The sequence below is a fragment of the Mesocricetus auratus genome, unplaced genomic scaffold (assembly GCF_017639785.1).
Source record: "Mesocricetus auratus isolate SY011 unplaced genomic scaffold, BCM_Maur_2.0 Super-Scaffold_100013, whole genome shotgun sequence".
NCBI lineage: Eukaryota > Metazoa > Chordata > Mammalia > Rodentia > Cricetidae > Mesocricetus > Mesocricetus auratus.
The window spans coordinates 25840801-25865676 of record NW_024429196.1 but is presented as its reverse complement, the minus strand read 5'-3'; the positions used below and the strand labels follow the sequence as shown (position 1 = coordinate 25865676).

Genomic DNA, 24876 nt, shown 5'->3' with positions numbered 1-24876 from the left:
GTTCTTACGATACAGGTTGGTTGGTTACACTTGTTTGGTTAGCGTTACCCCAAGGTATTTTATGTTGTTTGTGGCAATTGTAAAGGGTGATGTTTCTCTGATTTCTCTTTCAGCCCTTTTATCATCTGTATATAGTAGGGCTACTGATTTTCTTGAGTTGATCTTGTAGCTTGCCACTTTGCTGAAGGTGTTAATCAGCTGTAAGAGTTCCCTGGTAGAGTTCTTTGGGTCATTGATGTAAACTATCATATCGTCTGCAAACAGTGAAAGTTTGACCTCTTCCTTCCCAATTTGTATCCCCTTGATCCCCCTTTGTTGTCGTATGGCAATAGCTAGAACTTCAAGTACCATGTTGAAAAGGTATGGAGAGAGTGGACAGCCTTGTTTTGTTCCTGATTTTAGAGGAATTGTGTTGAGTTTCTGTCCATTTAGTTTGATGTTGGCTGTTGGTTTACTGTATATAGCTTTTATTATGTTTAAGTATGCCCCTGTTATCCCAGATCTCTCCAAGACCTTTATCATGAAGGGGTGTTGGTGGCAAATTAATAAATTTATCTTTTTAGATTTCAGCAGAAACTTTGTTTTCTTGGTAGATAAGTAGAAGGATAGATATATGTTAGCTACATAGGTAGATAAATGGATAGATGGTTGGACAACAGATAGATGATATAATAATATTGGAGACTGACAGATTGACTTCAAAGTTGTAAAGCTTTATACTTTTTTCTGTAGATCAATATATTGGTTCATGTTTTTTTCATCCTGAAGAAAAAGGGATGTTTATAAACTTCATGCAACAGCACTTCAAAGGCTTCAGAAGAGAATAATAAAATCCATAGCTTTGTGTTGTAGAACTGAGGCATCTGAGTTGTTCAGATAAAGTTCAGATGAGCATCTGAATGTCAAGTGCACCTTCCAACCTGTTGCAATTTGCCAATCTCTTCTGCCTGCGTGATGTGATGTGATATGTGGTTTGCTTTCAGTACTGAATAATTTCCCTTTGCTGTGTACTTCGCCTCTGACAAGTTATTTCTTCTCTGGCTTGTTCATATGAAGGAAGATTTGACATAAAGAAAGCCTAGAAAAATCTAGAAAAAGAACATAAATTATGCTGTAAATTCAAGACAAAACAGATTTGCATTAGTACAGTCTGTCTATACATAATCCCTTATACAATCAGAAGAAGTTTGTGATATATTTAACTTTGTGAGCTGGCTCATTTTAATTAAAGTGAATATAGCCTTTTGATCTATGGAATAAACAATCTAACAATAGGAGAAATGCAATCTGTCCAGACATATTTGAGTTATTTTGCAGTAATTGGCTTGGCAGCAGCTTCAGTCACAGATTTCTGTTTCACAGATTGCCCCCAAATGAATAAAGGTTTGCTTTGAAATGTAATTAATATTGCATTCAGCTGCAAGATATTCTCAGGTTGTCAAAGGAATTTGAAGGAGGTAGTTACCAAAAAATGAAAGAAAAATATAAGTGAAACTGAAAAGTAAATCTAGTCACATTAATGCACACAAAGTAAACTAGACTGATACAAAATGCCCCTGGTATAAACTATATATTATCCTAAGTCCAGTCTCATAGGAACATTAAATTTATGCCTTTGCTGAATAATTTATGAAGTATATGTTTATTGACAACGATTGCCTTGTTTTATCATTTAACCATGAGTGAGTGTGGGAAATGTTAAGTTCTGATTTGTTTTCTAATAAAATAGCACCCATTTGCACTTGGGGACTGAAAAGTCATGAATCCAACATCCACTGACCAGATCCTGGGTCCTTTGTCCATGCTGGATAAGTGCTCTATGAGAGAACTACATCCCTCACCCTTTCACTTGGTATTTTGTGACAGAGTCTTACTACTTCATCCAATTGGTTCCCTGTAAACAGAAAAACTTTAAACTTGAAACCCTTTTGTATCCACCTCACAAACAGCTGGCACTTTATATCTGCATAAGGAAATCTGGCTTCAGAGTTTCTTCCTCCACTATGCTAATCAATTGCCCAATGTTATAGGCCTTTGAAGAAATGTGTTCTACTGGTTAAGAACAGAAATGGTTAGAGCCTTTATGAAAGTCCAATGCAATTATTAAGATATATTTACTTCTTTTCTTTGTGTGCACATATATTTTATGCTTTAATTCTAACTACAATTAATTTTTAATTTTATGTGTATGCACATGTATGCACATGTAAGTATGCATGCATGTGCCCGCATATGCATGTGTATGTGTATACAGACAAAAATACATGACAAGAAGTGCAAGTAGGGGTCTGAGGACAGCTACATAGAATTCATTGTCTTCTTCCACCATGTGGTCCCAGGAATAGACCTCAAATCCCCAGGATAAAGGCAAGATCTTTACCTTCCAAACCATCTTACCATCCCCATCTGTATTGTTTTAGTAGGTAACATAAACCAATAGAAGACCCTAGGGAAAAAGAACATAGATTAGTTGTCTCAAAGGTCTGAAAATATCCTATTTAAAATCTCCTGGCACATGATACCCTGACAATTAAATAATATTAATCTTGATTGTAATGCATATAATTACCAATATTTTTGTCTTCTAGTCAATTTTTTATTAACCTTAAAAGAGTTGACTATGGTATTTAACATAGTTAGATGAATTGTTATTCACAAGAACATATGCTTTATCGTAGAATAAACTTCCTGGATTTATTTTGCATCTGGCCTACTGGCATGGCAGACATAGGAGGTTTTTTTTATTATCCTTAGAATATCTTTTTAATATTCCAATTCACAAATAATTGGAAAGTTAGTTCTTTTGAAGAAGGGAACTTGTACTGAAAAATAAATGTATTATTGCAGCTTTCCAAATCTACCCTGTTTGTTCTCTACAATTAGCCCTACTACTCAGTGACATTTATTATTTTCAGTATGTGACCTGCAATTAGCTCTAACCTGTGATGCCTAGGGAATTTTATAATAATCAACACAGAGATGTTAAGGGCAGATATTTTTAAAAGGAAGAAGAGGTACAAGATTTGAAATGTATCTTCCTGTATATCCCAAGTCTGCCTAGAAGACTAGCTTTTGAACAAGCTGTTATTTCCCATATGGGAGTGGCCTTGCTACAGTGAAATGCCAGCTTTCATCCATCATAATGTCAGGGCTCATATTAAAATGTCTTCAGGGACCTAAGGGAGGGATGGGCAAAAGACATCAAATCAATTTTCAGGCAATTGCTATGCTTTTCAGAAACTAAGCCCTCTGTGATAGTGTTATGGCTATACAGAGGGAGGTTATAAATAAGGTCCATACATCAAGGAAAGGAGTAATTTAGAAAAGAAAGCTTATTTGACTTTTGTGTGAGCTTGAACATATGGTTAGGGTACAGCTGGGTTATCATTCTATACATTCTTATGGAAGAACCAAATCAACAGTGTGGAGAAATGAACTTATGAGTGAGCCCTGACCTAGACATCTCTACAACCATTCATCCCTCTTGATCAGACAAGAAATACCCAAGGTTATTTTGCATTGAAGTTAGTATCTAATCACAAGAAAATCTGGCCACGGATCATTATTTGGTGACCTTGTTAACCCAGAACTAATCTCTGTCTGGAGGTGTGTTTTCCACAGAGGATACAATCAAGACAACCCACAAAGAGACCTGGAATATAAATAGTTGTTCATTCTTGAGTTCCTACTTGATGAAGGAGTTCACTGCTAATTTTATGAGACAAAGTGCCTCAGTCTATATTTGTCAGTGCTGTATCTGTCAGTGGTGCCTTCCTCCAGTCTGGAAATGGACTATCTTCCAAGATCTTAATAATTTGCATATGAGCAATGCATGTTAAAATTTGTAAGGAGAACTTAGATAAGTAGCTGTGGGATAATTTTGGATTCATACAACTAAAATAAGTATATTATGGATGCAGGTGACTTTCTAGCCTTTTTTAAAGTAATTATTTATGGACATTTGCATCTCCTTTTAAAAGATTTTTGTAAATATATACAAAACCTATATTTTAGGATGACATATAAGGTAATCATCAATCTCATTATAGGGGAAGGGCATTTAAGGTAGCCTCTGGACTGTTGTTTAGATTATTAGTTGGGGTCAACCTTGTAGATCTATGGACATTTCCCTAGTGCCAGATTTCTCTTTAAACCTATAATGGCTCCCTCTATTATGGTATCTCGTTTCCTGTTCTCCTCTATTCTTTCCAAGACTCTATCTTCCTCCTCCCTCCTGTCTTCCTCTCTGCTCCTCTTCTCCCCTTCTCTGTGTCCTAACTCCGTCTACCCTCCCTCATGCTTGCAATAATCTCAGAAGAGCTTGACCCTTTTCCATTGTCCAGGGGACCACGTATGTCTCTCTTAGGGTGCTCATTGTTTCCTAGCTTCTCTGGTGTTGTGGATTGTAAGTTGGTAATCCTTTGTTCTACGTCTAAAATCCATATATAAGTGAGTACATACCATGTTTCACTTTTAGTGATTGGGTTATCTCACTCAAGATTTTTTTTCTAGTTTCATCCATTTGCCTTCGAATTTCAAGATTCCTTTTTTCCCCCGCTGAGTAGTACTCCATTGTGTAAATATGTACCACATTTTCTTAATCCATTCTTCAGTTGAAGGCCATCTAGGTTATTTTCAGGTTCTGGCTATTACAAATAATGCTGCTATGAACATAGCTGAGCATATGTCCTTGATGAATGAATGTGTATCTTTTGGGTATATGCCTACCTTATATGCCGTCTTAAAGCCTTCATTCAGTAGCAGATCAAGCAGAAGCAGACACCCACAGCTAAATGATGAGCCAAACTCCTGGAATCCAGTGCAGAGAGGGAGGAATGATGACCAAAGGGGTCAAAACCAGGCTGGAGAAACCCACAGAAACAGCTGACCTGAACAAAGGGGAGCTCATGGACCCCACACAGATAGCTGGGAAACCGGCATATGAATGATCCAGACCCCCTGAACATGGGTGTCAGTTAAAAGATCTGGGAATCTATGGGAGCTCTGGTAGCAGATCAGTATTTACCCCTAGGATAAGAATGGACTTTGGCCACCCATTCCACATAGAGAGATACTCTCTCAGCCTGCCCACATGGGGGAGGGCCTAGATCCTGCTCCAAATGATATGATAGACATTGAAGATCCCCACAGAAGGCTTAACACTCCCTGAGGAACAGAGAGAGGATGGAATTCGGGGTTGGTGGGAGGCAGGGGAGGAGGGAAAGAGGGGAAGGGGAAATAACTGGGATTTTCATATAAAAAAGGTTGTTTCTAAATTACATAAAATATCATAAAAAGAAAGCTATGCTTTCCTACAGTCACAGTAAGTAGAATTACAATAAGTTAATAATACCATAAATAATATCCTTCTTTGGGGTTGGCAAAATAACTCAGGTAATAAATAATTTGTTATGCAAGCGTAAGTACCTGATTTCAATCCCAGAACCCTTGGAGAAAAACCACACACTATGGAACACTTGTAATCTAAGTGCTGGGAATAAGAAGGGAGATGGATCACTGGGGATTGTTTTACAAGCTCGCTTTGACAAAGCTAAAAGCAAGAGACCAGGTCTCCAAGGACAAGGCTGCTGACATTCTGAGAAAACTGTGATGGTGGAAGGTTCACCCCAGCCCCTGGCATACACATACCCTAAGAGTCTGAAAAGTTATGGTAGAAGTTCCACCCAAGCTCCCCTCCCCTATCTCCTTCCAAACCCTGTTGCATCACAGAAAACCCAGCAAATGATGACAACCTCCCCCAGAGATGCTCAAGATCACTCCCACAGAGTATTTAAACTGTCCCCCAGAAAGCAGTCTTGTGGTTTTCTGGTCTTCCTTTCCTGTGTTCTCTCTAGGGGACTGGAAGGCCATCCAAGAGCATTGTAGCCATTAAACTTGGGATTTTTATAATTTGATTTGCTCTGCTTTGGATTCCTGCAATAGTGGGTAGGTTTATCAGGGTACAGAAATTTTTCAATGACAAACTCTGAAAACTCTGATTTCAATCACACACACACACACACACACACACACAGGCACACACACACACACACAAACACAGTACAATCACATGCTTCTTTCAAAGCTAGCAATATACAAATCTTACCATTTAATTTGAATAAATAAAGCATTGAAGAAAATTAGAAGGCATTTGCCTCCAAATTCAAAATTCATCAAATTATCACACATAGAAAGGAAGGTATGTTTTCCTTTCTTGACCATCACAGAAAATCAGCCCATACACTTTTCCTACCTGAATAAATATTATTTGAGTATATATTAGTGGATCCAATATGACATGCACTTTTGGAAGGGATGAACATTATGAAACCAAATGGCATCAACGTTTTGCAATACATAATTTAGTTGGAAGATATCTTAGTTAGGGTTTCTATTGTTGTGAAGAGACACCATGAACATGGCCACTTTTATGAAGGAAAACATTAAATTGAGGTTGTGGCTTACAGTTCAGATGTCGAGTCCTTTATCATCAAAGCAGGCAGCATGGCAACAGACAGACATGGTGCTGGCTACATTTTGATTAGAAGGCCACAGGAAGTTGACTGAGACACTAGGTGGTATCCTAAGCATAGAAAATCTCAGAGTCGACCCCATAGTGACAAGTTTCCTCCAACAATCCATACACACTCTAACAAAGCCACACCTCCTAATAGTGCCACTCCTTGTGAGATTATGGGGGCCAGTTACATTCAAACTAACACAGAATGAGTGTTAAGTGTTCAGGTGTACTGAGAAAACAATGTTCAGTTATGCTTTGTTCCTATTCAAACCAAGAATTTAGAATAATAGGCTCTAAGACAATTATGTAGTCATTTGTGACTTGATCTTCAATTGTGGTTGACTGATGCAATATAATTTTCATATTGTGAGCAACAGAAGAGTTTTACCCAGAATGTCTTTCCTGTGTATATCTTAATTATTGCACAATAGAATGAATTAACTAAGTGCATTTCTTGTTATTCATTTGTGAAGAAGAGGGATAGCAAGGAACAGACCTATTTTGCAAAACCTTTGATAAACATCATCTGGTCAGATGAAATGAATGAATCCAAAAAGTCTACTCTGTTATTGACTTGGTTAGAATACCCACCCATTTTAAACTTTCTATAGGTGGAAGGAAACAAACAGACTCCTTAAGTTACCACAATTTTACATATTTACTTTGTACCTTAGTTTTAAACAGTGAAGTAATAAGCTAAGTATCATGACAGATTATTTTGTTGGTGTTTTCCAAAGGTAAGAAATCCTCAAGCTAGCAGAAAATGTAGTTTTGATCTTATAGTTTATTGTAATTTTGCATGTAGGTATACATAATTGTGTGTGTGCATGTGTGCTTGTGTGTTCTTGCATGTGTGTGTGTCTGTGTATGTGTGTGTTTGCATATGTGTGTGTATGTATGCCTATAGATGTCTACTGAGGATAGGCTGGCATTGAGTGTCTTCCTCAATTTCTTTCCTGTAACTTATTTTTTTGAGACAGGATTTCTCACTAGATTTGAACCTTGCTTATTTGACTTCCTCAGTCATTGAGTTCCAGGGACTCTTCTCTCTCAGTTTTCCCAGTGCTGCAACTACAGTTGCTTAACACATGCTTGGCTTCTCCATTGGCCCTAGTACTGCAACTATGGCCATCATGCTTGCCCAACAAACACTTTACTGCCTAAACCATGTCTCCAGTCCCTTGTTTCTTGTTTTTAGTTTAAAAAATAATTTCCCTATACTAATTCATTTTTAGAATTGTATATCTGGCTATTTTTGAGCATTTTAATGCATAATGTTATGACAGGTTCTGGGACTACTAATAAGAATACTGACTTTCACTTGTTAGCTATAGTAACTGACTAAAGTAAATATTTTACATACCAAATTCAATGAATATTCTAACAATGTAGGCTAGCAACTATTCCACTCTTTTACAAATTGTGTACTTATAACTTTAAGAGCTTAAGGAATGTTGGCAATGTAACAAAATTAATAAGTGGGAAATGGAAACCAAGTTTCTTTGAGTAGATTGCCAGCTGGCCCAGATCGGTTGAAGGCAGTGTAATGAGATAAAGGTCATACAAAAAACGTATATTTATCATAGCATTGGGGTATCTTAGAAGACACAGAAAAAAAATTGTGTAGAAAATGTGTAATAAACTTTGTGTTTATTCTACCACATTGCAACCAATAAATATCTTTGAGCAGTCTCAGCAATTCTGCTCCTGTTCTTTTTATCTGTTTTAAAAATATTTCTTCAAAATAAGCATTTATGAGATTGCTTAATGATTGAACAAATTCCAAAGGTATCTTTCTTTCCTTTCCCTTCCCTTTCTTTCTCTTTCTTTTGTTCTTTCTTTCTTTCTTCCTTCCTTCCTTTTTTTATTCCTTCCTTCCTGCCTTTCTTTTTATGAAATTTTAAGGCCTATGTGGCAGCAGGAATTCCAGCTTCAGTGATGTACTGAACAACAAATAGCCATATGAAAGTATATTTATTGATTGTTACACAAACTATTTCTTCATAACAAGGTCCGTAATCTAATTTACATGTGTTACTAAAGGAGAGCATCACATACCCCTATGATGCTAGTCCTTTATTATGTACGGTTTGAAATACACAATAATACAAGAGCCTCAGGTGTACCTGCGTCATCTTGTTACCAACGTCGCAGGATGGATACAATGGCCCTTTAGCAAAACAATTTTACTGATCAAGTGAAACAATCATTTTTTCCACAAGGATTCCTCAAGGTCAAAGTACTTCTGAACAATGGTTGTTCAGTATTGTATCTACCCCCTACAGTGACTCTGCTAAATTACTCTAACAAAACTGATCCTAAGAGTATAGGATAATATCATTAAGAATCATTTCATTGAAACTTTTGTCAGTTGTGTTTGGTTATATCCTATATCTGTGAACCATCTCCTGCTTCCAGATCCTGGCCTCTAGACATTTTTGAGCATGAATTCCCTTGTATGACATAGACCTCATGTCAGACCACTCCTACAAACTATGATGGTCATTGGAGCAAAAACTAGAATTTGGATTTTCAACTAGGCCATTCAACAAGGAATCAAACACCACCAAAATTTAATAATTTCCCACACTCTAGACTGAATCATAACTTACATTACTCCTTTACAATATATTGAATTAAAGTGATTTAGATAGATTGTATATTTTAGCAATTGTGTATATGAAATTGTAAATAAGCAATTCAGGACTCAGATGATCTGGGCTTAGAATGTCTGACTTAGGTTTGGCTTCACTGCAGCCTGTACATACTTGGAAAATAGTAGAGTCACAAGATGGATATTTTTTTTCTAAGCTGGTAAAACAACCACATTTTCCTCAAGGTTGTTACAAGAATCACATGAGATGATGTAGATAAACCTTTTAGATCTAGTAAGTGAAGCCAAATAACCATTAAAATGGGTAGAAAAGGAGGTATTGACTATAGAGTATAGAATTTAAGATACATTTTACTCTCTAGATTCATCTGATGGTTCTTACTTAACATATTGGCAAGTGGGAGCAGTAACAGCAGTGGATGCAAGATTCCATGCTACCCCTCTTGTGTCACTTAGGAGTTTAAAAATTAACTTTTTTATTGACTTGGATTTCCTTCTTCAATCTTCTGTTTCTTTTTTATTGAGAAATTATTTCATGAAAATTGCTTTCTTTCATCCTCTCTAGAACCTTCTTTTCGTTCTGCTCACTTCTTTACTCTTTCTTCCTATTGTTGTACTGCACTACATCTTTCATCCTCATTCTTGACTTTTTCAGATCACTTTTCCTAGTTTCCTTTTTTTTCTCTTCACTCTTGTGTTTTCTTCCTTACTAACTTGTTTTTATCTAAATATTATTTAATTTTTGTATATTTAAACCCTTTAATTTTTGGATTACTCACAAATGCAGTTATATTTAGAACCTTGGTATCTAGGTGGGGGAGTTATAACTATGGGTAATGTCTCATTAGTCCTATAGTCACCTCTATATGAATTGTATTCTTCCTCAAATAGAATTTAAAAACTTAAATGTGACAAGCTGTTAGGTTCAAATGGATACAGATAAGACAAAGTGAAAAAGTGACTGACACATACAATTCTTTGAGTTTTTTACAAGAAGTTCCACACTGATGAACAGTAATAGCTAGAGAATAAGCAGGAATACTGTAGGATGATGTTGGAGACAGAGAGACCTCTGCTATTTCCCCTTGTTTGGATTTATGAGATGACTGAAGAGGAGGTCAGATAATCTGTAAATTACGTGGACCTAAAAACTAAAGAGAGGACAGTTTGTTCTCCAGTTGGGAAGCTTGGAAAATTCAGTCTTTAGGTGTCTTAATATCATGACTGTTAAACAGAAAATAATCAGTTCCTTGGTGAGATATCAATGTCTTTGTAATTCATGAAAAACAGTGGAACACTTTTAGGAACCAGGAGACAAACAAGGCAGGAGAGAAGGAAGAGAACATGAAAAGCCCAGACATTCAGCGAAATCAGGATTCTCTGAGGGAGTTTGTCATTGAGTGGGTTTTCCATGCAGGGGCACATAATAACTTAAGAATCTGAGAAATTGAATGTATTGGTGTTAGTCACTATAGGTCTTAAGGGAACCCCACATCTCAGCTATTGCTATTGTAGAAACAAATTTTCTCTAGGAAGCGATCTTACTATAGGGACCCCTAAGATTAGAAATAATTTAAGGAATGGTAGATATAGGAAGAATATTTCTGATTTTAATCAAACATTTAGATGAAATATCTAACCATCATTCTGAAGAGTAGTAATAGGAACTGATATAGTTGGAATCACAAGATTAAGCACTTATAAATGCTAGTTCCAAACTATAGTTCTAGTATGTAAGACTTCGGCAATGCAATACTAAGGTATCTCTTAGTTTTAGTGACAAAATTTTCATGTACTCCCTTATGTGAGAAAAAAGACACATCAAGAATTACATTGAAGCATTCTCAGTGCACTAAACTGTGTGTCCTTCCTGTTTAGAAAATAACTACATTACAAAAAACTCATAAAGACAGCTCAGACAAATGAATACTGAGTTGTATTGAAATCAATAGAAAAGTAAAATTTGATTCTTTTACTAGAACATTTTAAAATATCTTGACTATATTTTAAAATATCATTTTATAGTTTTCTGTATTCTCTTAATTTTTACGTCTTTGAGATTTTAATGTTTTAGGACCTTTTTCTTCTATTCTTCACATTATGGGTCCTCCCACAACCAAGCAGCTGCTCCACCACTGGGCTATACAAACGACCTAAAAATATCTCAATGAATTTAATTCATTTTATATGGTAAACACAACCTAAAAATATATGATAGTTATGGTGATATGTTATAAAATAAAAACAATAGGGATTTTCTATACACAAATTCTCTTTTAAAATTAATTTCATATATGTGATGTTTCTGTGGTGTATTCATATCTGAGTTTGGTATATGTGTGTGAATGCAAGTTTCTGTAGAGGCCTGAAGAGGCTAGTACATCCCCTGGAGCTAACATTATAGACAGTTGTGAGCTGTATTAAATGAGTGCTGGGGAACAAACCTGGGTTCGCTGGATGATTATCAAGTTCTCTTAGCTATTGAGTCATCTCTCCTTACTCAACTCCAAAATAATCTTACTCTATTGGAATCTAAATCTTTTGTACACTTGTCTGAAAAAAGTAGCCTCTGTTTTCTATTGTATGATTTATTACAGTTTTAAAATAAAAATCTGAATTTAGAACTTAATATTTTACTATATGAGAAACATTGAAAATTCAATGCTAAGTTTACAACTCTATATCATACAAACATTGAGACAAATTTTTCAGCTTTGTATCAAATTAATGGTTAAAACTACTCCAATAGCATGTAAAATCATTTATGTCTCCATGTTGAACACATCCATCAGAATTTTCATATATGTAACATAAAAGTATTTTATTTATACAATCTTGTCAAATATAACTATGAACCAAATACAGAACAGATAGATCTGTGCAGTATTTAAAAGTGTATTTCTATAGTATTAGCTTTATTTTCATTGCTATGATAAGGTCCATTTAGGAAAAGGTGTTTTATCATCGAGATTTTAGCAGCTTTTCCCGCTATACTGAAGATCTCCTTTACAAGCAATTTAATACCTTGCAATCTAATATTCTGAAAATGCAGAGATTCATGAAAATGCACACATCACAAGCCACAGAGGAAACTCAAACACACTACTTCTTGTAGAAACTTCACTGGCAGCCCTTAGCAGGTGTTGTGTTCGCAATGAGTGTTGATTCAGTTTTTGTCAGATGGAAGGGATACAAGTCTTTATTGTCTTGAATTTGTATAAAAGCTGGTGTAGGGAGAACTGCATAGTCTCTTTGTTCTCTTTCATTTGATAGTTACACTGTCTTGCAGTCTCACTAGCAGCCAGCTTCTTCCCCTTGTGTTATTAGACAAGGGTCTTTTTTAGCTCTTCTTAAATTGAACTGTTTGCTTGTCCTTCAGGTTCTCTTCCACCTAATTTTTATTTATTTCTCCCTCAAAAGTGCTGTCACATTCATTGTTAAGCCATTTACTTGGCTGTCAATTTTGAAAATACTTCTTGAATTCTATTATCTGTATCATGATTTAGTAGGTATATACAGGACAACACTGTTTTTATTTTGTTTTAAAAGTCATTTTCTAAGACCTGCAAGTCTGAGTGAAGAAAAAATTCAAACCCCATTTAATATGTGCTGATCTTATGTTTAAAAACATTGTTTGGGGGTGGCTCATTTGGTAAGGTGTCCAGTACTAGACAGATGGGAATTGTAGGATTCCTGGGGTTTCTTGACCACCCATTCTAGCCACCAACAACTTCTTTAAGGAGCTTTAAAAACTAAGATGATTATATTAGAATGATTTGTTGTCCTGCACATATTTGTGAAGAATTCTCCAGAAGAAATTACATGTGAATCTGTGTACTCAGTTTGGGGAAAATACTGTTGGGGGAAGTCCTGTGCATTTGTCAATAAAGTACTGTTGAGCTTATAGGGAACCAAGATGGGAGGGACTAGGAGTCCAGGAGGATTCTGGGAAGGAGAAACAGAAGAGAGTCAACATGTAACGCCATTGGGGGTAGGAAGCCTGGAACTATTCTCCGGGAAGAAACATACTTAGATTAACAATTATGGGGTAATTACTTAAGTCAGAGCTAGCTAGTAAGGAACAAGCAAGGCCAACAGCTTCATAATTAATAGAGCGTCCTGTGTGTTTATTTGGGACTGATGCGGATCTGGAACCAGGCTGGCGGGAAAGCGGCTCTAGAACCAGGCTGGTGGAACGGCTCCTTCTCAAGGAAAAAGCTTCTCTTAACAAAATACGCCCTGAATGCAAGCAATAATAAAGCTATCGGCCTGTATGAACAACAACAACAAAAAAAACTAACATGAATAAACCATTAAATAATTCCCTTGAACATCAACCCCTGCTTCCATGTGGAACCACCCAATGTACAGGAGCATACACCCTTTCTCCACATACACACAAGGGAAATATTTACTGTTTACTCTTACGCAGACAACTTTTGTCCTGATAGTGTTTGTATTAGAGCATTCTGTGTAGTAACTCAAAGTATGAGTTAAGACTCTGATTTCCCATTTCTTCTCCTTCATCCCCATCTAATATAATTTCCTTTGTGTTATCATTTATGCCCATTATCTCTACCTGGGTTTTGTAGTATAAATATGAATTTTGATATGAAGTTTGTTTTGTGAAAAATCTTTATATGTAGATTTTCAAGAGCATGTTGCATTAGGGCATAGAACTAAGTTTTCCCTAGAATATGAACTCCCAAGGTCAGTTTGCAGTTCTTGCTTCACTTTTATATCACTAGTGTCTAGAAGACATACCTGTCACATGAGAGGTTTTTATAGAGATTTTGTTAAACAAATAAACCATTTTAATAAGCTGTCCTGTTGAAATCATAATATGGCAAACAAGTTTAATTCATTCTGCTTGTCAAAATACCAATAAATACTATGTTCACAGAAATATATATTAGAGATAATAAAAATCAGCCCTAGGAATTTCTGTAGTATGTTTACTACTTAATTTACAACCACATTAAGCAGCAATTGAAAATAAAGAATACTGAGTATGTACAATTATTTTTTGGGAATTCAGTTAAAATATGTTACAAATATAAAGCCAAAATTTGTAACTTGACATAGAAGAGCCAGCCTTCTGTGTCTTTGTACATACAGGGTAAGTGACAAAGTCCCTACACTTTGCCTAAGTTTGAAAAACAAATCAAATAGATATGCCTCTTCTTTACTATTCAAAACAGTGACTCATTGTTTTATACAAAAATCAAATACCTGCAAACAATTAGATACACACTTTGAATGCACTGAGTGGAGGCTATTGAGGTGGGCAAAGGCATCACTATATGGAATTTTGCTTTTTAGGCAATCTTTCATATGTTACCAACTATACTTTTTTGATAGAAAATAACAAAATTAGCTGATGAGGAAACCACAGAAAGACAACTGGATAGTAAAACAGGAACTGTGGATTCCAGTACACATGATAATGATACTGCCCCAACAGTGAAGAAACTTGTGACTTGGAGGGTCTGTAAGCAGGAACAGACAATCTCAGAGTTTGCTGATAGGATAATACTCTTATCTTTTTTCTTTCAAAAGCCTCATCCTCATTCAGTCATCCCATCTTATTTTGAGAAACAGATCCATTTTCCATAGTTTTGGGTACCTGTCATCAACATTAGTACAGAAAAACTAAATGGAAATTCCATAAACAGTCATTTTAATATTTTAAAAATGTCATGGTCTTATGAATAATATAATGGGATTCTGTGTAATTTTGTTCTGTTCTTCCAATAGGTAAATCACATAGTGTATCCATGCTGTATACACCACCTACCCTTAAGTTATTTAATAAGCATCTCTGTGGTTATCACATCAGCTGTGTATATGTGAGAGGGGTACATGTGTATGTTCAAGAAACACTAACCTTGGTTAATAATGGCTTCGATATACAAGGTGATATTGAAAACTTGAATATGCTAAAGAGAATTTATAATTTAGTAAAGCTAATATGTACTCAATTTGAAATTAAACATTATCAGGGGAAAATTAGTATATAAGGATTTGATGTTCTGGAGTTTCAGATAGCCACTGTGTCTTTGGGTATTATACCTTATTGATAGAAGGAGAATTGGGCAATTAAGAATTGGGCTATTAAATCCCTCATCTTGAAATTTAAAGCTTGTGTACATAGTAAATCTTATTTCTAAAAACCTGGTCCCTGTTAGGACAGTGAATTTTTTTTGTTTTTTTGAGACAGGGTTTTTCTGTATTGTCTCGGAGGCATCCTGGAACTTGCTTTGTAGACCTCACAGAGATCCGTCTGCCTCTGCCTCCCGAGTTCAGGGATTAAAGGTGTGTACCACCAACGCCTGGCTGGACAGTGAATTCTTGTTCAGGTTCCTTCAGGGAGTAATTTATGACTCAAATCCACTCTAGAATTTTGCCAGGATCTTGTTAGAGGGAACTGGGAAGGAATAGAGTCTTTCAAATATATGAACTTAATTTCTTATTAAACTTTCCATTATCTGTGTATTGCACACTATTTCTTTATTCACATCTACTGTGTGTTTTTAGAGAACTCATTGGTGACTCTGTGTGGTTAGTCATGTATGTATATGTTTATGTTCAATATACCCATCAACTATGAAAAGGCTAAGCTATAGTGGTTACTTCAGATTCAAAAGTACTTTTAAAAAGAAACTGGAAACAGAGACCTAAGGTGAGAAAAGCATCCCCTCTCAGTGACAGGGTGTCTTTCTGCTCCACTTCCTAAAATTTAGATGGAAGTAACACTATCTCAGTGCCTTTCAACCCTCACGTAAAATACTTTAGCAAAATTCTTAATTCCCAACTCTTCCTGCATCCAATTAAATTAGAATTTCTGATTGTGGAACCTGGAAAACACTATTAAACAAACAAACAGCCAACAAAAACAAAGAAACTGTGGCAGTATTAAGCTGTGGCCTGTGTTTCTTGAGAAGCATTGATCAGGCCTCAGACCTTGTAATCCAAAACTTTCTTTCCATGGAATTGCATTCAAAAAGTTGGTTGAATAAGCTTTGCACTGGGGAATACATTTTCTCAAATGAATAGTGTTATACTTGGCGGTTAATTCCCCAGGCCTCTCTATAAAAGCTTAATTAAGTCCAACGTATTTGAAGCTTAGTAGTCTGCTAATGGAATTATAGAGCTTAATCACCGTGTATAACAGTGCACCCTGAAAAATAAAGCCTCTAAATTGTATTGGGAGAAGTGGTGACGAGAACACTGGACCAGTCATTGAATTTGTGCTCTACTCACTCTTTCTGTATACCTTCCCCCAAACCCATGTCTGTGTGTCTCCATTGGGAGCTGGGGGGATCTTGAACAGTTTGCCTATGGTTTTCCTGTCTTTCTCCATCAAGGTGGAAATTAACATGCAAATTTCTGTTCTAAACGCTATAACTGTATCATCTTAACAAGAAACCAGATCCTCTAGATGCAGAGACAAGATTTTGTTCCTTTTGCTCTCTGTGTGTACCCCACTATCCAAGTACTTCAGTACTGCCGCTGCTACTCTTGGTAACATCCTCCCCTTATAATCTTCTAGACTGCCTCGAACAGCTTACAGCTGGCAATGCATACAGTTGAAATTGCACTGCCATTTCTCATTTTCCCATCAATATTGTTTTCACTTTTGTCCTAGAAGCACAAAGTCATTTGTCTTTCAAAATCATATGCTTCTGAAAATGAAATGGAGTGAACTAAATGCTTGCAGTAAGGCAGTGGAAATAAATTAAAACAACCCTGGAGGAAAAAGAATGTTTAGTCCCCCTAAAAGTAGTCAATTAGGTACTCTTCAAAATTGAGACAAGAATAAATTGCTTTTCATTGGGGGTGGTAACTATTGAAAGAATTTTATAAGCTTGTGGTTATGACATCAATAGGTTTGAGGGTATTAGAGTTCCAACCACAATAGCCAAGATAGTTTGCCAAGACCATCTGAGAAATGAAAGTCTGAGACAAGTGCAACACCTAAGGCTTGGTCGGTAATTTTCAGAGGCTGATAGTGGTCCAAAATGGCACCTGTTAGAGTATGACAAAGTGGTAAACAGATTTTAATAAGCACACATCTCAGAGACTATGAAATTCATGATAGGATGAAGCTGGAGCTTTATGATGAATAGGCAGAATTTCCTCCCCTTTGCCCTGCATGCCTTCTCCCATGCTTATTTGACACTGGTATACATGCCCATTTTTAACAATTCATATGAATAAAAACTTTGATGCTGAAAGGAAGGAAGGAAGGAATGAAGAAAGGAAGGAAGGAAAGAAAGAAAATGAAAGTTTTCACATTCAGGAAAGTAGAGAGACAGAGCAAGATATGTCTTGACCACTGATAATACTATGCTTAAGGTAAAGAAAGAAAACAGAATCACAATGACACCATCTTTTCCACACAAATACCCACACTTGTCTAGCAACACCACACGGGAGTGATACGCAATATTGAGATGAGTTGGGCAGGCAATATACACAAGCCCAGGGCATGAGTGGGAAGCAGGGAGAGCCACACTAGGCTAATGGAACAAGGAAACTGAAAGAAGAAAATATCCAGAAGAAACAGCAGATACGAGAAGAGCACATTCACAGTAATCAAGTTGTTGAAAACTAAAACAGCTCTCTTAAAGAAGAGGGAAAATTTCTTTTCTAAAGTATAGAAGTGAATGGTTAGGTAAATAAAAATGAGGCTGTTCATTTAAGTAGAGTTAACAAATATATCAAACCAACCTCTGGGAACAGAGTTGTTTTAACTCTGTATCCAAAAGCACTAACTTATAGTAAGCTGAGTGAGTCATTTCTGTTCCTTGTTACCCAGATGTCTTCCCTTGCTCTTTACTCCAATTGTATGCAAATGGTTGGCATCTAGATATTCAAACCAAGATGGCAACTGAATGTCCTCATTCCTGCTGGCAGAGAGTCCATGTCTACTTATGTGGACATCTGTTGGAGAACATTTCTATCCATTTCTACATTTTAAATAAAGATGGGAACAAGAAGATAGGAAATCAGTGTGTGAAATGTCAGCCTCATGACTCATTAAGTTTTTAGATTTATTTACTTACACCTCTAGGGACTCTCACTTACAGGATCTTAGGAATGATCACTCATTTGATTTTATGTGCAGGGTTTTTGTATGTCTCTTGATTATGAGCTGGCTTACAATGTGTCCAATGTAATATATCATATCTTTACTTTCTTTTGGTTTGAATATATGATCTAATGATTAGCTTGCACCCAGGAGATCATTTGAAGTGGAACTGATTCATTCCTGTTTCCCCTGTTGTCTCATTTAATACTCTGATTCTCTAGGATATCTGAAAACCAAACCAAACTTTGGCTTGCAAAAATATTATTAATATTTGAAGTGACTACACACTCTTATTTAACATTATTTGAAATAGTCTGCTTTAAATCTCCAAAAGAATTTTGACAGATTAAATCAGTTCATTAAGTTTCTACTAAAACTATGTCAACTTGTTTCAAGTGTCCAATGTGCTACAATGAATGAAAAATAACATTGAATTATTTAGTGGTATTAGACCTATACAGCTTGATAGACACTTTAAACTTTGCACAATTTTAAGATGATCTTTGTGGCTGATGGTGTTTGGAAACATAAACCCCAGTCCTGACCCACTGACATCTAAGCAGATACCAAAGTCAGGATGGTTTCTGTCACAAACAAGAGAAGGATGTTCAGTTGCCTTGGTAGCCACTAAATCCTCACTGGAGAGATGATATTGCTACATTTTTAGAAAATAGCATTTTTCAAGAGGAACCTGAACAACAGGGCTTACTAAGTTTTCCCAGGTTTTTTATCATGAGGTCACACCGTCTTGTCATCCATTCTAATTGCTCCAGGATTAAAACAATTTCTTCAACCCTAACAAGCAAATCAGGTTTACCTATAGCATTGAGTTTTTGTTTCATTGTGAAAGAGATCATGTTACATAGAAGATTTCCTCAATAAATTTTCATTTTTTCTCTTGATAATATGCTTTTCATTATGGAGAGTTCTACTTTAAACTTTAGGTACGTAAAGTTTATTTCACTGTAGTGGTCAATTCTAAACATAACATTGTTTTGCTGAAAAATCAAGATGAATCTGAAAAAGTTTCATGTACTATTTCAAAGATTAATAATTGTACAATTATATGTCCAACGAGGCAGAATTAAGATTTTTCAATTAATTTTTCTCCCATTTTTCTGACTCTTTAGTCATGGTTTTATATACTTCGTTCTTTTTTGTCTACTAACGTATTTTATAATATTACAATCTCATTGATTTGGAAAAATATTAAACACATGTCTACTATATACTTATAGCTAATGATGGAAGATAGCTATGATGGTTTTTTAATGTTTTATTATATATGCAGTATTCTGTCTGCATGTATGCCTCCAGACCAGAAGAGGGCACCACATTTCATTACAGATGGTTGTGAGCCACCATGTGGTTGCTGAGAATTGAACTCAGGACCTATGGAAGAGTAGCCAGTGCTCTTAACCTTTGAGCCATCTCTCCAGCCCCTGCTATGATCTTTTGATTTGCTATTATTTTAAAGTTTTCAGGACCTGCTGGCCCTGAAGTCTTCCTGCCTCAGTTTCCTAAATACTGGAAGAAGGTGTGTGTTAATTTGCCCAGAGTTGTGGCTTTTTAGAAATATTCATTCTCTATTGGAGTTTTCAGGAAGAACTTCCTTGAACACAGTTATGAATATGCTATTTGATTCTCCACCATCATTTGAGGGTGGCTAAACTTCTTTGAAAGGCTTCCAAGGTGGCAGCAGACATGCCATCCTGATATTATTGAGTTCACTACCTCAGTTTTCCAGTTTTCCCCTGTAATGGAAATAATATCATAGAAGGATGTCATAAACTTCCCCATATCTATATATTTCATACAAGCCTATCACTGCTTGGAATCCATCCTTCTCATCAGTTCACCCTTACCTAAGGATCTCTTGCTAATCCTTCCTGTCTACATTCACATTTATGTATTCTAGAGGAGAAAAAAGGTGAAGCATGGTACCAGACAAGTTCTGTTAATTCCACCTTACAACACTGCAACAGAATGTTAACAATAACTTCATGGAGGAAATTCTGTTTTGGCTTTTGGATTCAAAGGGATTTCAGCTCACCTGTGTGGAGAGACATGGCTAGTGTTCATAGGTGTGGGAACATGATAGAGTTGCTCACATGGCAGACACATGATATAGTAGAGAACACAATCAGAAGCAAAGACAGCCACACATTTCAGGGGATTTCCATAGTGAATCATGTGTATCATCCCAGCTCAGCCTTCTCTTATACCATGCCACAAACTGGGGATAAGTGTTCAGGTACATGAGACTACAGGAGACATTACAGGTACAAAGGATACAACAATCAACAGATAAAATATCTGTGGCATATTTTGACCTGAATTCTGTCATAAACCAGTGAAGTATAATCAATAAGCAATACTTGAAATAACCACACTATATAACTGACTAGGCAAAGGAGCATGGACAAATCAGAGATGTCTTCATTCTCTTAAATTCTGTTGAAGTTTTATTTTATGAATATGGGTGTTTTGCCTGTGTGTATGTCTGCGCACCACGTACATGACTGGTGCTCAAAGATATTAGAAGACGGATTTGGGGATGGTGGAATGGTTGGTAAAGACTGCTAAGGGATACCATATTGGTGCTCAGAATCAAACCTAAGTCCTCTGTGAGATCAACCAGTGTTTTAAATGCCCAGCTACCTCTCCAGTTACATTGTGACATTAAAATAGGAAAAAATGAATGGGACTGTATTGCTTTTGTTTATGGAAATGAAGCTAATGGTAGAAAGAATGACATCAATTGCATCTTGTAATAAGTGAATGGACTGCAATTCCATTAAGAGAAAGGAACCTCTAAAAGAGAGCCAGATTGTGATCAGTTGGAGTGGTGACTCAGGGAGTAATAATGTGTCTCATTTTCGATATGTCAAGTTTGGAGTGTTTTTTACATAACCAAGAGCGCCACAGCTACATTATTGAACATATGGTCTCAGCATAAATGGGAGGCCTGGGATGAAAATTATGAACGTAAGATGCATCTGTGTATAGATAGTAATTGAATCCAATGATGTAAAAATGCCTCAAAGGTAGAGGATGAAAAGAGGAAATGAGAGGCCTGGGACCATGGATAGAAGCATGTAAATATTGAATGGATAAGACAAAGATGAAGGTTTACAAAGAAATTTTTAGGTGGCTGTTCAAAATCATTGGATGAAATAAAAGAAGGAACATGCTAAGTAAACCAAAATAATGGGTGGATATCAAGGAATAATTTACATATCACTAGTTCCTATGAGGCAAGGTAAAATAAACAATGGCATTTACCCTCTCCGGTAGAAAAAAATCTGGAAAATAGGATCATACTTTCTGCATTTTATAACCTGCATTTCCTTTGCACTAAGTACATATGAAGATATGTCCTTGTTGTTAATGTTTTTCTGGCAGAGTTTTAGACTAATTTATAAAATGCAATACATACCATTAAACACTCAGTTTGATTCTAACTTTTTTATTGCCTTATAAACAATCCTATAATGAGCACAATTTTAGCTGTGTCCTTGTTGATATCATTATGCCCCTAGGCTACATTTCTAAAAGTGTAATTGCTAGGTTAAAAGTTCTTCTGTTATTCAAATATAGAATAATCACTGGAGTTGTACATCTAAGCCTGTCTGTGACTAAAGTTGTCAAAATAACTTTCCAAATCTATTCCCTGGGATATGAAAAAAGCTGAAGGTATTATTCTTACTTTTTGATGACTAATATTTTTGTTAATCAATATCTGCTTATATAACTGGTTAAACTTTGACAATAGTATAAATCTTTACTCTTGGAAATAAGAAAGCACTAGCATTTAGTAAGCACAGACTATATGCCAGGATATTTTAGATAGATGATAGATGGAGAGAGAAAGAGAGAGAGAGAGAGAGAGAGAGAGAGAGAGAGAAGGATGATAGATAAGTAGATAGAAGGATAATAGATAATGTAGATGTATTCATTTATTTTAAATTCATCAAAATTCTTGTAAGTATATTCGTCTCTCAATACTTCTCTCTTGCTATTGAACAAATATTGTAGAACTTAAAATTCCCTTCTCACAATAGGCTGGGTGACTCTTCATGCTTATTTTCAAAGAGAAGCTCCCAATAACAGAGGTCATAGCTCTATCGACATCCTGTAGGGATAAGATGCAGCTACTGCTGTACCAAAGTAATAGTAGGGAACATGAGTTCTACAGAATCCCTGAACTCATTTGATACACACCCAGCTATCCCTATTAAAATACAAATGCCAAAAGAAGGGTTGTAAAACTTTACACTGCATTTCTAATCATCAATATGCTACTAGGAAGTAGAAATTGTACATTCCTCCAAAATAAGCAAAAATAATGAGTGGGAGAGAGAAGAGATGAATAAGAAGTATGAAAGAAAGTGAAATAGAGAAGTTGAAAAGTAATACAGCTTACTTTAATTAATTAATTATGCTGAAATGTGGCAATGGAGTAGTGGACAAAGCAGCATTGTTTTTTATAGGGCAGTTTTGAATGCCCTTTCTAAAGATGTATTTCTTTTCTTTGGTGGGGATTGCAGTATAAAAAGTAAATGGATGACTCCACATTGAGTATCTGCAGCTAGACTTTCTCTATCTTGGTATATATGGCTATGATAACTAGCAAGAAAGCCATTAGGATAATTTAGTACAATGAACATAGATATGAAAAGTTGGAGGGTTGTTTTTACCAACCAGTTAAAAGTAGATGTTTGTAATATACCTTGTCTAAAATGGAAATTGAGGAAATTTGCCTTAAATACCACTGTGATAAATTAGATTGCTATGACTTTATGATAACTGTAAGAAACAGATTCTGATGTTAGCTGTTCTGAGGTATGTCTGGGTGATTAATGGTCGAGAATGCTGCTGGAGCATGCACTTCTCATTTTGGTATAATCAAAACTACCTCAGACACACATTCACATCCTCCTCTTGTCAGGTTTCAAAGACATGAAAGGACTTAATGAGCATTCTATACTAAAGGAAATTGTGCTTTCCTTGTTTTCAACAGTCATCCCAGAACACAGTGTTTGTCTGTGTGGGTCACTTTTGATGTAGTGCTCTTTCATAGACATTATCCTTTATTAAGATTTATAAAGGACATTTAGAAGTCAGAGTGAATGCAGGATGCTCTTACTTAGGACCTTTTAAAGTTGCTTATAAAATTAACTAACACATGCTCTGATTGGATATTTTCTAAAATCCCTTCAAGTTTGAAATTGATAGAATTCTTATTCACAGTTCTTTGCATTTTTATATTGTTTTTTAGACTTTTACAGAAAGAAATAATGTTGTAATCTAGAGAGATGGCTCAATGGGTAAATATACAGTTTGTGACACAACTATGAGGACAAGAATCTGATCCCATGAACCCAGAAAAAATTACATCATTTTTGGCAGCATGAGTCTGTAACAGGAGAACTAGAGAGGCAGAGACAAGTACATCCCTGTAGGGAGAGATCAACGTACCTGTAATGCTGACCACGCCCACTTGGGTGTGTTCACAGGTATGTAGAATGTACTGGAGATGAAAGAGCTAGGGGAATGAAAGACATTCTCTTTGGTTTCCAGTTGCAATCTGAAGAGGAGCATGAAGACCTTTGGTTCTCAGCTTTCTTGGCTTCTCACGTAAGTGACTTATCCCTCAATAAAATATCATTGGACAGCACTATTTTGTGTGGCTTAATATTTTCTTATTATCTGGTGTGAGTAAGTAAGTTTACCCAGCTACCCCATCCTCCACCTCTCTCGCTGACTTGGTGCCAGCTGCCAGCCTACGCACATAACCTACAGCCCCGTACGTTTTGGCTTAGCTGAAGGCCCTCCTAAGTCACCTGGTTTCCCAACTCAGTCCTGTTTTCCTGTTCCTTGCAGTTGTCTTCCACCGAACTGGGTTCCATCCCTTTTGTTCTCTGGCCACGCCAAAGATCTCCTGCGTTCCAAAACCACCAGTGTTCCAGAAGACAGCAAATCTCTGCAGCCCTCCTAACCACCCAGAAATCTACACTCCCGCAGAGCCAGTCAAACAAGACCTGGTCCCCAGGGAGCTTGCAGAATGAGTACCCCTGAGTAGGCACTAAATACTGCAGCTTCCACTGGTAGCAATCCATGTCTCTCAGCGGGTGCTGAAACGAGCACGCCAAAAGGCATTCACTTTCCTTTCCCCCTATAAGGTTCCACAGCACTCCATAACTGCAAATTCCCTCAATCTGTGCAGGCCTCTTTCTCTTCCTTTTAACAAAATCCTCCTCGCTAGATTTCTATAAAAGCTACTTAGGATGTTTCAGATTCCACTGAGAAATACAGAGCACCTGTGGAGGAGCTGTGTTTGACAGCACAACTTCTGCCACCCGCTGGTCAAGCATAGTTATTGCAGGTAAAAATACTTTCCTCAACCCGAGATCACTGGAGGTGAGTTTTGCATTCTGGTAGTTTAAGCTGCTGATAAGATTACCTGCTTTATACCATGACAGATAGTCTAACGATGCAGAACAGTAGGGATCTCATTGTTTATTTCATGAATAACATCCTGGGAGAGAATTATGACATGTCCAAAATGTATTTGTGTCTGATGCTAACAATTAGCTTCATAATACATATAATAGCATGGAAGTGATGCATTAATAACAGGACAGA

The 24876-nt window shown here is 36.4% G+C and overlaps 1 long non-coding RNA gene across 2 annotated transcripts in view; it reads right to left on the bottom strand.

The window, feature by feature from the left end:
• Positions 1-470: 470 nt before the first annotated feature.
• The window catches only part of LOC121143520, a 49914-nt gene continuing 25508 nt past the window's right edge, over positions 471-24876 (bottom strand). The window contains exons 1-3 of one of the 2 annotated variants that reach the window (XR_005880750.1): positions 4729-4762; positions 2381-2446; positions 471-1088 (exon numbers count right to left, since the gene is read on the bottom strand). This is a non-coding gene — a long non-coding RNA (uncharacterized LOC121143520). Of the gene's footprint in view, positions 1089-2380; positions 2447-4728; positions 4763-24876 lie in introns of those variants that run through there. The other variant, XR_005880749.1, reaches the window with a different exon arrangement.